Genomic DNA, 14,154 nt, shown 5'->3' with positions numbered 1-14,154 from the left:
ATTCACTCTAACAAAACTAAGGGGAATGAGATTGAGCAAGAAATCAATAATAAGCAAACATTTGTTATGCTCCTATGGTATAGAGGGCACTAGGTTCACATGTTAAAGTGTGATATCACTATTCTCAAAGATTTACATTCTACTATGTGTATACATGTAATATACATATGTATATACATAAACCAATGTAATGAAAGACCTTTTGGAATGAGGGAATGTAAGATGGAGATCAGGAAGAGGCATCCATGTCCCTTAAATTTACTTCTTTCTACCAGCTTTTGGTCCTAACTGGGTAATTCTCTCCATTCTATCACACACACACACAAACACAAACATACATGGACTTGGGTACAAATCCCATCTCTGAAACAGAAAGGCCACATGACCTTGGCAAGTCTCTAAACTCCTCAAGATAATTATGATAGATGTAGAACTATAAAAGACCTTAAAGGCTATCAGATCTGACTCTTTTTCACAGATGAGAAACTAAGGGACAAAGTGGCAGTTCTCTATAAGTTGCAAAAGAACTGCCAGCCAGCATTAGTTTAGGAATTGTCCTCATCTGAGATTCTTTAGGCTGATGAAATTGTAAATCCAACCTCTATCTATATATTTATCAATAGAAATATTGGATTGTTGAATCCATGTGAAAGAATCCCAGAAAAGAATTGTCAGAATGAAATCATTGATTTAGATCTAGAAGATACTTTATAGATGATGAAATTGAGGTCCAAAGGTGAGAAACTACTTCCCCAAAGGCATATATGCAGTAAGAGACTGATCTGGGATTAAAAACTAAGTACTTAGTTTCTAAATCCATTGCTTTGTCAATGTGGAATCTAAGAGAACCCCAAGTTTAGTCAGCTTGAAAGATGGCGACCCCAAAGCATGCCTTTGGTTCCCATGAGAATCCAGTTGGAGGTGGGTGATAGAAAAAGAACTGATCCAGCAAAATAAGCTTGTTGGATCTTTTTGGTTGGCTGGGGGAGTTGCTGGAGCTGATTATAAACCTACTGATAACCTACCTGAAGAATGAAAAACTAGAAGGAGCCAAGGCTCCCCAGGCCATGTCCTGGCACACATTTGCCCTGGCTATTTGTTGCTTTCTCTCCCAAATATTCACAGAGATGAACTCCAACACAATGATGGGCTTAACAGAGCACAATTGTCAGGTAACTTTCTCCAAACACTTTAAGCAAGAATGGCTTACAGACACAAAGTTGTTTTTTTTTAAACCAAAGAATAAAAGGGCTGGAAGGGACCTTAGAAATCTCTTCACTCCAAGTTATTCCACTATCCTTGGGAAAATCACCTGTTTTGATGTACTATAAAACATACTCCCAGCACCACTGATGTGATCTCCTTTCCAAGTCTCCAGATACCCAATTTGTGCTCACTCAGAAAGATATAAGTAAGAACTCCATCATCACCAAGTACTTGAAGCCAAATTGAGCCTCATTTTAGCTACTCAGAAAGTCTCATTATTCATTTAAAGAGAATATGGGTCTTCTGTGTCCCTATTCTATGTAAGGTGATGCTGGAGATAGAAAAGAATTAGCAGCCAGGAGTATTTCTATTCCTTTTATACCTGTTATATATTAGGTTCTGTGCTAGGTGATGTCAACATGGAATCTAGAAACCCCCAAACTTGTAGCCTCAAGACATCTGATGGCCCCCCCAGTTTAGTTTAGCTTGAAGGTGAAGACCTCAAGTTTGACCTTGTCACATGAGAGTCTCTCCCTGAGGGAAAGCCCAACTTCACAAGTTCAAATTAACAATAGACCTTAAAGTAGTTGGGCTGGACATAGCAAATCCCATCAGGTGTTAAGTATCCTTTTGTCCCAGTGGTTTCTCCCCTTAGGTCAAAGACCTTTACCTAGGTAAGCTTAGCCCTTGGCTTGATCTTTCCCTTTTGTATCCATTGTAAAGCATCAGCCTCTCACAGATAATCCCATCTAGGGTTCCTCATTTTTCTTTGTTGCCATTGTAAAGCCAATCAACTATTCTCTCCTATCTTTAGTCACCTGTTCCCCCACAAGGGTATATAAATTGCCCAAATTCCATAGTGTGTAGGAGTTGTCAATCTCAAGCATTTGGCACTCCCAGGGATCAGTGTCCAGAGCAGCCTTAGTCTTGGGATTCTGTGTGTGGGTTTGTAGCACACCACTTTGTGTGGAGGCCTTGAGGAATTATGCTGAACCCCTCACCTTAATTAAAAATGTGGTTTTTCTGACTATTTGATAATTCAGTTTTACAGTGTTTTGTCCAGTTTAATAGTGATAACTATACAAAGATGAAAATGAAACATTATTTTCCCTCCAAGAGGTTATTGCTAAATAAGGAAGCAATGAGCATGCATATAGAAGGAGAGAAGAGTTCAGGGTCATGTATCCTATCTGTTAAATATGTAAAGATAGAGGGATAAGGAATAGGGGGGAATGCAAAATTGTCTTTAAAAGGGAGAGAGGAGAATTTAGCCATGAACCCTGGTCTCAAGAGATCTTTTTATCATCTCCAGATAATTTGATAATGGCAGACACTTCTTTCTGACTTCTAGGTCTTTCTGTCAGCTCATCATGCTGCTGCTGTGTCTCTTGCAGCATGGAGTTTATTGTATGTACTTCAAGACTCATTTCACATGACCCACCCCCCACAAAAAAAAAACAAAAAACTTCTCCTTTGTGCAGAAACACAAATTATGTCATATCAAAACAAATTGACTAATTGACTTCCAAAATAGAACAAGGCTAAGGTTGAACTTGGGCTGGGTCCATATCAGAAAGCTGTGACAAGGAATATTTTCTCAGGGGTGAAATGCCCCTCCTAGAGGAATTTGATTTTGAGTGTCTGAACTACTTTTGAAACAAAAACAGTTGTATTTCTGACCAAAGGATAGAATGTTAACCTCTTGACTGTTGGCTTGCTAGGAGCTTAAAGCTTTTCATGAAGGAAAGATGTGAATCAGAAAAGGAGTCAAAAGAGGAATCTCAGATTTTTATCTATTTGAGACTGTTTCTCTTATTTGCTTCCCACACCCTGGGAAAAGATTCTAGAAGGAGAAAGCATTGAAGAGGAGGGTTTGGGGAGTTAACTGAGATTAACTGCTATTAACAACTGTCCTGTCTCGGAGCTGGAAGAGAGAACATCTGTTCCATCAACTCCTGTAACCTGACTAATTTCCTGGAGAAAGTTGGAGGGTTTGGGCTTAGAAAATACCTAGGAGGTTTCCCTGCTGTGCTATAGACAATTTAGCTGTGCAAATTTGCCTAAGATAAACCAAAGGGTTAAATATCTGGAACTTTGGCTTTTTTAATGTTAACTTAGAAAAAACGCGGGACTATTAAATAGTCATAAAACCACTTTTTAATCAAGGGAAAGGGGGATGAGGGCTGCTTGGCCTCTTATGCAGAGCTGCGCCTTGTGCAGAGTCTAAAGGAACACTGCTTCGCTCTGCTCCCTGATCCCCCTGGGAGTGACACCGCGCTAGATGACCACTCCTAGGGACAAAGGAAATTGGGGAACTTATATACCTTTTGGGAAGATCCAGGGGCTGGGAGAGATGATTGACATTAGGGTGTAGGGGAAGGGGCTACTTACACAATGGATACTAAAGGACAGTTCCTGCCCAGGTATGCCTTCCTGGGACAGGGCCTCTGATACAATGGGCAAGACTACCTAGGACAAAAGGGTATTTAGCATTTACCCTGGGGTCCATTATTCAGTCTGCAACTGCTAGCCTGAGATTCCCTTCAGGGTGGATTCCCACGGGAACAGGGAACAAGCACAAGCTTTGGGGGTCTCCAACCTACAAACTATTTCGAAACTTGGGGTTCATCATATTTCACTAAGCTACAAGTTTGGGAACTCTAGATTCCATGTCGACATTAACAAAGAAGCCAACCACAGGCTTGGGAAAGGACTCAACCATTTGGGTGTCAATTCTCCCTAGCCTCTTTAGAGACAACTAAGGTTAGATTAAAACCTAGAATTCCTAGTCTAGAAAGTTAGTCAGATGGTTTTGGGGTTTAGAAAGATCAGGGAACTGATAAGAAGGGCATAAGAAGAACAGAAGGGCTTGCTCCTGAGAGGACCTTAGGAAGTGGGTAGAGATTGAGCTTTGTAGAGACAGGGACCCTTTGGATCTTATCTATCAGTTCCTAACCTTAATAAGCAAAATAAACTATTGCTTTCATATAGGGGTTTGTGCTTCACTGGCCCTTGGAAGGTCCCTAGGTGGGTTTTTCATCACCAATCCATCTGGGTCCTTTCCTACCAACATATCCCCTTTTGGAGATACATTTCTTTTTAAACTAGTTAGAAAAACCAAGTCTTTAATCAGGAAAGAGATAGGTCCAGTAGTGGGCCCCTACTACAGAGCCAAGTGCCACAAACTACACAGAATCAACACCCTGGCACTCTGTGGAATATCCCTGGGAGAATATACCATGGTGGATGATTCTTCAAAGAACAATAGAACTGGTTATGTCCTGCTGGTCAATAAGAAATCTATTATTATTGTGTGAGAACTTGGTAATACCCTGTGGCCTTTGTATAAACACACAAGTTCCTTTGTAATTTAGAATTCTGAACCTTACAATTAATGGAAGCCTCTAGGCAAGCCCTTTAGAAGGAATTGCTTGGAGGAACTGGGAGAGGAAAATATTGATCTCCTACCTTATCTCCCCTCCCACCTAGTCCAGAAGAGCTTTTTGAATTTCAGGAGATTAGAGGATTAGGAATTTTCATTGGTGTCCCATTAGAGTCCCTGTGGAAGGGGGAATGGGGGGGAGGGGAGAGAAAGACTGATGGAAGTATCCTTATTGAAATCTGATGATAGACTACCTGTGATGATGATTAGCAAATTCAAGGTTCTAAAAGAAACCCAGCGGGAAAATAAATTATAACTAAGAAAAATATCTTCAAGCAAAAGGGCATTTGGGATCTGTGAATGACCACTGTTGCTACTATGGGCTATGAAAGTTTGAGCCCACTTTCCTTGGGATTCTGTATGTACTTGTGAAAGAATGTATCAAATACTCTTCAGGGAAGAAATATTTCCTACCAGTTGTTCTTACTGTCCATCTTAGTAAATGCTGTTTTCTCAAAGTTAATTAAATCCGGTTAATTCATTGGTATCTATTAATAATCAGACTTAGAAAGGTATCAAGGAAACCCCAAGAACTCTGAGGGAGTATATAGCATAATAACCAAGTCCTAGAGTGGATGTTTGTCAATATGAATGGAGTTTTAGAGAGACCTCCAGAACATGCATGTGCTAAATATGTAAATATATATAAAATATAACAGTGACCGGGACTGAGAGTATGATTTCATTACTCTAGGGAAGTTCCAGGTGAGGAAACTCCCTTCACTAATTCAGGTTGATACCTTCTCTTCTACTGGTTTTCTTAGAAGAGTTGTCCAGAACACTAAAGTTAAGTGATTTGGGTAGTATCACATGCATAGTATATGACAGAGGCAGGAAACGAAGGTCTTTTTTATCTCAAACCTAGCTTTCAAACTACTATGCCATGTCAAAATAAAATCAAGGTGAAGGGGAAATGAATCATCAGCCTCTGAGATAAGCAAGAAGGGTCTCATGTAGGAAGAGTGGTGTGAGTTTGATATTTCCCAAGCTCAAAGCTCTCAGGCTGGAGAGATGTCAGAGGACATCTAATCCAATTTCTTCATTTTAAAGTGAGGGAGAGGTCTCAGTATCTACAAACAAAGGACTGCTTGGTCATAGACTCCTCCCACATTCTCCTCTGCCATGAATGTTGCCTGGATCTCTATCATTAGATCTGCATCCTCCACCTCCTAGTCCCACACCACTATCATAGTGTAACTTAGGACGGCTTCTAAAAATCAAAGTGAACCAAAGAAAATGACTCCTTCTCCAAAAGACATAGAGGAAAATGAGGATGAAGATATGTCAGAAGATGAAGAAGGGAAAGGAGAAGGGCTTGTGTTCCCTCAGAAGACAAGGAAAGAGATTATGGCTACACCATTAAAGAAAGTACTACCAGTCAAAAAGCCACTCTTGCCATGAGAAGCAGTCATGACTCTTGACAAGAAGGCAGCCATGGCCTCTGCTAAGAAAAGGGGTACCCCAGCCAAAGCTGTCATCACACCAGGCAAGAAAGGAACCACTCCAGCCTCCTCATAAAAAAGCAGCAGTGTAACCACCCAACCAACCAAGTTAGCAAACAGTAGGAAGAATCCCAAAAAAGAGGATATTGAATCTGAAGGACATGGAAGATGAGGGGAAAGAAGAGTAAGGGCCGCCCAAAGCCACAAAAATGAGAACAGCTTTAGTCAAATAAGACTCTGAGGATGAGGAGGAAGTTGATGATGAGGATGAAGAAGATGAGGATAGCTCTGAAGAAACTATTGCTACTACACCTACAAAAGGGAAAGCTGTTTTTGTGAAAGCTGCACAAGAGAAAGCTGGGAAAGTCAAGGAATCAGAGAAGGAAGATGAAAATGAAGAGGAGGAGGAAAATGAGTAGAAAGAAGAGTAAATGCCCATCAAAGAAGACCCAAGGAAAAGGAAAAAGGAAATGGGCAAACTGAAAGACTTCAAAGCAAAGAAACAGAAATTGGAAGCTTAAGCATTTTTAAATTTCAGTCTCTTCTCTCATAACCTGAACTTGCTTCTGAACTAAAAACTGACCTTAAGAACTTTTTTGCCAAAAAAAAAAAAAAATACCTTAGAATTGTGGATGTTTACATTGGCACCAGCAGGAAGTTTGGCTATGTGGAATTTGAATTAGCTGAAGATGGGAAAACATATGTGGCTCCAAAGTCCATGGCTCAGAAATGAAACTGAAAGAGGCAAAAGTAAACAAAAATGATTGATATTTAAAGATGTTCTTCATCAAGCACTGGGAAAAGATGGATGCCACCTTGACTGACAGGGATGGCAGTTGAGATTCGGAATGTTCCCAGATGCTGTGAGCCAGGGCCAAAAGTCAGTTGGCTCCACCCTATGAATACCCCCTAAGAACTACAGTTGGGGCTCAGAACTCAGAGCTGAGACTTGAGCAAACTTCTCTTGGAGTAAGAACTGGGACAGAGGAGTTGAAGGGTGAAGGGTGGTAGAAGACAAAGAGGCCTGAACCTGAACCTGTAACCTGTGCTTGACTGTGAGAGAGCTAGTGATCCATCAATGTTATTGGTAGTAGAGCTGAGAGAATATACAGATCATCAATCAACGTCTACATCAATAGCCTTCCCTATTCTCTAACTTGGCTGTGGCCAGGTCAGGTCAGAGTTAGTGAGAGGGTGAAGACCTCAAGCCTCTACCAGCCTAGCAATTTCCAGTTCTGTTCAATGATTAGTGTAGTAGCCAAACAATAGCGATAGGGTTTCCAATCCCCAAACCTATTACCTTGTTATTCTTTCCCCATTAATAGCTTATACAGTGATTTACCAACAAGTACCTTCCTGAATGGTTATTCTATCACAGCTCTTAGGAAGGGAGAATCAATATGCAGTTAGATACCAATGTTTCCAAAGCCAATCAATAGCCTATTAACAACTAATCCAACCTCAATTTGGGTCTAGGAGAGGTTACCCATCTACCTAACCTCTCAAGAGTTCCCAATCTGGGCAACTGTTAGAAGGAAGCCACTGAAAAGCTTAACCAACCAAGCCTGTCAGAAAGAGAGAAGAGGGATAGATCAAATCAATAGCTATTGTGAAAGAAATGGGTGTTCCTCCTTCACAAGCTATAGCTGGCTTAGGCCTTGGGGACCTGATCCCTCCTTCATCCATACCATCCATACTATCCCTAAGATCTACATACCAGCCATCCTCTAATATCTAGAAGGAAGATCTCTAGGGAGATAGTAGTAAAAGGAAGGATACAAAGAAGAAGAAAGAAGATCATATATATATATATATATATATATATATATACTCCTCCTTCCTTTTTAACAAAAGTAACTCAGTAAGGGTTTGAAGATGCTATTAAAGTTATATTGGACTGCACCGAGGAATCACCTACATTGAAGTTAAGACAGAAGCAGAATGCAGACAGTCGTAAAGAGAAACAAGGAACAAAGATTGATTATCAAGTGTTCACTCAGGACTATCCAGAGAATTCAAGAGGTGGGAAGGATAATTTCTAGAATGGGAATAATTGCAAGCCAGGTGACTCAAAGACATTGGTGCTGAATAACTGATTTCAATGCCACTGGAGAAAGTCTGCAGAAAGTGCTTGAAAAGGAGGTGTTGATAGGCTTGCCCCAGACTAAGCAAGGCTGACCTAAGGGGAACTCATTCATTGAATTTACCTCTGTGAAAGATACAAAAGAAGCTTTGAAATATTTTGACAATACAGAAATTGAAGGCAGATCCATTCAGCAGGAGCTAAAGGGACATTAGACAACTGATGCAGCACCAAGGAGCTGGTCCTTTGTCCATCACAGGTCTGTTCAAAGTCATGGCAGAAGAAACATTGAAAGATTCATTTGACAGCTCTGCTAGAGCCAGGAGAGTTACAAACAAGAAGACAGGTCTGTCTAAAAAGTTTGGTTTGGGAGACTTCAATTCAGAAGCTGCTTAAAGCTGTGAAAGAGGCTAGATAGTAAGGCTGGTAGAAACAAAGTAATTCTGAACTGGACCAAATCCAGTATCTTTGTAAGCCATAGTGATGATTGTGGCAGGGGTGGTTGTTGTGAGTTTAGTGGCCCAGAAGGCAGAGGAGAAAACTGAGGAGGCTTTGGTGGCAGAGGCCAAGGAAACTTCAAAGGTTAGAGTGGTTTCTTAGAAGGTTAAGGAGGAGGAGACAACAAGCCACAAGGAAAGAAGAGGAAGTTTGAATAACTTCTCCTTCATTTTCTTTTCCTCTGAGGTTTTATCCTTTATTCTAGACATTAGCAAAATCTTCTGAGGACATTTCAAAAGAAACATGCAGTCCAGGAAAAAACCAGATGACATTTCCATGAAGAAAATATATTGGTTTTGACTGGATAGGTATTCTGTATAAGCTTTTTGCAGAGATGAGTAATAGATATGGAAGTTAATCTTTTTATCTATAAGTCTATTGAGTTTATAATGTTATACCCCATCTACAAAATCATTTTTCCTACAAATATCTGTAGTTTTTTTTTGTTTAGTTTTTATCTTTTTTTTTACTCTAAAGGAAAAAGGCAAATGCTTTCTCATAGTTCCTGCTCCAGCAGCAATGTTAACCACATTAAAATGGACTAAGCTGAAAAAAAAAAATGAAACAACCCACTACCTTCTGAGGCAACTCATTCCATTATTGAAAATTATACTAACTCAGTAAGCTATTGTTCCCAGCCCTGTTTGTTAATCAGTGTTGAGGAAGGTTCTGTTGAGAGATACTCTGTTGGGGGTAGCTTTTGTACTACCTGCTATCAATTGTGGAGTAAGTCATCCTCTATCTCAGGGGTCGGCAACCTTTTTGGCCGTGAGAGCCATAAATGCCACATTTTTTAAAATGTAATTTTGTGAGAGCCATACAGTGCTCACAGTGTGCGCTCCTGTAACAGTGCCTGAAAAAAATTGACTTTATGGCTCCTGCAGAAAGAGCCATATCTGGCCCTCAAAAGAGCCAGATATGGCTAGAGAGCCATATGTTGCCTACCCCTGCTCTATCTGTTTGTACCTGGCAATGCCATAGACCTGCTACTTTGGGGAGGGGCCGAGATGCAGTGACCTCTCCCTTTTGTTGATATGGATCTATCTGAATTGTCTTTGTCTCATTACAAAAGTTATTAATAAAAGTTGGCTCCATCTTGAATCCCCATCTGATCTCTAGTGTCAACCATTAGCATGTTGTTACCTTGACACATTTCAATAAATTCTTTCTAATTCTCTTTGTCTAGGTTTTTTCCTCATTGATCAAAGCAAAACCCAAACAAAGAATTTCCTTTTAACACCATATCTGGGCATTTCTCATTGTTTTGAAGTTGTATTCCCTCCCCCTCCCCCCATATCAAGCTGAAATATTCCTCTTGTAACTTCCCCCATTGCTCATGGTTCTGTCCCTTAGATCAAACAGAGAATGTCTAATCCCCTTCCAGGAAGCAGATATCCCTTCAAATACCCAGAGAAAACTATCCTGTGTTCCGAGTTAAGTCTTCTCCAGGCTAAACAGGGAATATACCTTTATTAAGCATCTACTGTGTACCAAGCACTGTGCTAAGCACTTCAAACAAATCTCATTTGATTCTCACAGTCATCCTATGATGTAGGTGCTCTTATTATGGCTACTTTATAGTTAAAGAACTGAGGCAGACAGACTTTCTCAGGATCACTTTAGGATGTATCTGAGGCTAGATTCAGCCAAGTGCCATACTCACTGATCCACCAAGCTGACTCCACTTTCTTCAATAACTCCTCATGTCATCTATTCACTTTTTCTATTATCTTTCACTGGACCCTCTCTCACTTATCAGTGACATTCCTAAACCATTGTGCCCAGAAATGAGTCCAGTTGTTGGTGTTAATCCTTCATGTCAAAGAGATGATATCACAAACAATTGCTATCACAAGGACTATGTCTTTACTTGCTAGTGTGATGGATTTGAGTGAGAGTTAAATTATCAGCCTCACTTTATCTTCCAGAGTCATCAAAATCCAGTGGCAGGACAAATTTCAAGATGATTGGCGATGGCCTTGGATGTAGTGGATGAATTTGATGACTTCAATGTCTAACCGAACTCTAAGTATTCCTTTAGTCATCTTCATGGTCATTGGAACAAATTGTTCTCATTTGCCCATTCTACCAGGGGAAGTCTTCACATGCTTAGAGTAGATACTTCCCTATCTCACTGTCAGGTTTGAGACTTGTCCACTACCCTCAACCTGGTTTAACTCATCTTCCCAGATACTACGCGTGCTCCTTGGAGCCACAATTGGGTGAAAGGTGATCACTAAAGATGGATGAACAGCCCTGAAAAGGGCTCACAGAGGTGCTAGTCCTCCCTGAACATCCCATTAAACTCCTAGAAATAAACTCAGTACTCCAGAAATATTCTAAGCAATCTAGAATCTCTTCAGCAGGACTCACCTCCTTATTCCTGCATTCTTAGGATAGGGTTTTTGGATAAGATTAATGGACATTAGACAGCAAAATAATATAAGGCGGCAGTCCTCTGTGACCTCTGCTCCTTTATCTCCCTCTTCCTCATCTTTTTCCTCCTCTTCCTCAACTCTTGCTAACATAATACTGAGTACATCCTAACTTGTGCCAGTTCCCTTAGTATTAAGGACAATTTTGTGGGGATTTTTATACTTATAAAAGAAAAGAGTTGGGCAAGAGGCCTTTGTTCCCAGGCAATTTGCTAATAGAGATTTAATTGTAGCAGGTAGATCAAGATTAGAGCTAGTGTACTTTGGCATTAAGGAGTATAATCAGTTAACAAGCCTGTTTGTATCCACAAAGCACATGCTTAGTAGCATAATAAAGGAAGCTGGAACTATAATAGGGAGATCAAAATGATAAGTGTAGATACACACAAGTAAACTGTGCCAAAATTGCAAAAGCTCTATGAAGGGAAGGCTGAGTCAGGAATTACACTGGTGATAATAGTTTGGCTTAATCAGGCGAAAACTTCCTAGAGGAAAAAGAGAGATGGATCATGTACCATGATTTGATGAGAGAAAGGGAGAGGCAGACAGACAGACATAGTTGACTGACACTGGAGATTTATAAACAACAGAGCCCTTTAATACCCAGAGGAAAGAATATAAATGCCATCATACTGATTACTATAATATATCCTTAATAAATAGGATCTTTAGATTTAGATATAAAAGGGAAGTCAAAGGCATATGACCCATTTTTCAGGTGAGGAAAAGAAGGCACGGGAAACTTAAGTGATTTGCCCAAGGTCACACAAATATTAAGTAAGCAAAGTTAGATTTGAATCTAGGAGTCCTGACTTCAGAACCAGTACTTTTTCCATTATACTATACCACCTCTACTACTACCCTCCTGCTTGTTAACTAAGCTCTGAATTTGTCCTTGTGTTATTATTTCTAGTTCTACAACATAACTTTTGCTACTTTGATATGGCACTGAATAAGTAAATTAATTTAGAAAGAATCATCATTTTTGTTATATTGACTTGGCCTATCCATGAGCAAGTAATATTTCTCCAGTTGTTAAGATCTGTCTTTATTTGTAAGAAAAGTGTTTTGTAATTGTGTTTATATAGTTGCTGGGTTTGTCTTCACAGATAGTCTGCCAAGTATTTTTTATTGCCTGCAATTATTTTAAATAAAATTACTCTATCTCTTCCTAATGAACTTTGTTGGTAATACATAGAAATGCTGATATTTATGTAGGTTTATTTTATATCCTGCAACTTTGCCAAAGTCATTAATTATTTCAACTATTGTTTTAGTTGAATCTCTAGGAGTCTAATTATATCATCATATCATCTGCGAAGAGTCATAGCTTTATTTCTTCATTTCCTATCCTAATTTGTATAATTTCTTTTTTTCTTCTCTTATTGCTCTAGTTAGCATTTCTAGCACAATACTGAATAGTAGTGATAATGGACATACTTGCTTCATCCCTAATCTTAGGGGAAAGACTTCTAGCTTTTCCCCATTACAGATAATGTTTGCAGATGGTTTTACATAGATTTGGATATTCATTAGGAGGCAGTTAAGTGGCACAGTGGAGAGAGCACTGTATCTGGAGTTAGAAAGATCTGATCCATTCTACAATACTTACAAGCTATGTGGCCCTAAGCAAATCACTAAGCTCCTTTTCCTCTCAGTTTCTAATCTGTGAAATGGGGACATACTGGAGAAAGAAATGCAAATCTCTCCAGTATCTTTGCAAAGAAAACCCATGTGGTCATAAAGAGTTGTACATTGATTAAAAAAAAAAAACAATAAAATAAGCTAACAACATTTTAAGGAAAGTTCCATTTATTCCTATGCTTTTTTTAGTGTTTTTAAAAATAGGAATAGGTGATATATTTCTGCATCTATTGAGATATTTATATGATTTTTATGGGGGATTTTTTTGTAATTGGTATGGTCCTTTATACTGGTAGTTTTCCTAATATTAAACCAGCCACACATTTGTGGCATAATCCCTATCTGGTTATATTATATGGTCTTTGTAATTTGTTTCTCTAGTCTTCTTGCTAGCATTTTATTTGAATTTTTTTCATCGATATTCATGAGAGAAATTTGTCTATGGTTTTCCTTCCCTGCTTTTGCTTTTCCTGGTTTAGGTATAAATAAATATTTTGTCATTAAAGAAATTTGGTTGGTCTCATTCCATACAAATTTTTCAAAATAGTCTATATACTATTGGGATTGATTGTTCTTTAAATATTTGGTAGAATTGATTTGTGAAAACATCTGATCTTGGGGATTTTTCTTAGGTACCTCATTTGGAACTAATTAACTTCTCTTTCTAAGACAAGGATATTTAAATATTGTATTTCTTCTGTTAATGTGGCCAATTTAGATTTTTTAAATATGCATATATTTCACTTAGATTATTAGATTTATTGGCATATAATTGGGCAAAATAGTACCTAATAATTGCTTTAATTTCATCTTCATTGATTGTGCATTTGCCCTTTTCATTTTTGATATTGATTTTTAATTTTCTTCTTTCTTTATTAAATCAAATTTCCAATACTTTATTTGTTTTATTGATTTTTTTTCATAAAACCAGCTTCTAATTTTTTTATTAGTTCCATTTTTTACTTTCAATTTTATTAATCTCACCTTTGTCAGGAATTTTGTTTGGGTGTTTAATTTAAGATTTTTTACTTACTTTTTCTATTTTTTAAACAATTTTATCTTCAATTCATTTATTTACTTTTTCTTTTACTGACGTATGTATTTAAATATACAATATATCTCCTAAATACTGCTTTGGCTACATTCTACAAATTTTGGAATCTTACCTTATTGTTGTCATTCTTTTTAATGAAATTATTGATTGTTTCTATGATTTATTCTTTGATTCACTCATTCTCTAGGATTATATTATTTGGTTTCAAATTAATTGTAAACTATACTTCCATGCTCCTTTACCGAATGTAATTTTTGCTGGATTATCTCCTTAACTTCGTATTTACTATGGGGTTAGATTTATCTATTACTGAAGGGGAAAGTTGAGATCCCCTATTAGTATTGTCTGTT

General features: G+C 38.4%; 1 pseudogene; it reads left to right on the top strand.

Moving 5' to 3' along the window:
• Nucleotides 1-872: 872 nt before the first annotated feature.
• Nucleotides 873-8,829, top strand: LOC123246778 (annotated as a pseudogene).
• The last annotated feature ends 5,325 nt before the right edge of the window (nucleotides 8,830-14,154 follow it).

The sequence above is a fragment of the Gracilinanus agilis genome, chromosome 4, assembly GCF_016433145.1.
Source record: "Gracilinanus agilis isolate LMUSP501 chromosome 4, AgileGrace, whole genome shotgun sequence".
Taxonomy (NCBI): Eukaryota; Metazoa; Chordata; class Mammalia; order Didelphimorphia; family Didelphidae; genus Gracilinanus; species Gracilinanus agilis.
Note: the sequence above shows the minus strand (reverse complement) of the source record. Positions and strands in the feature narration are given on the sequence as shown.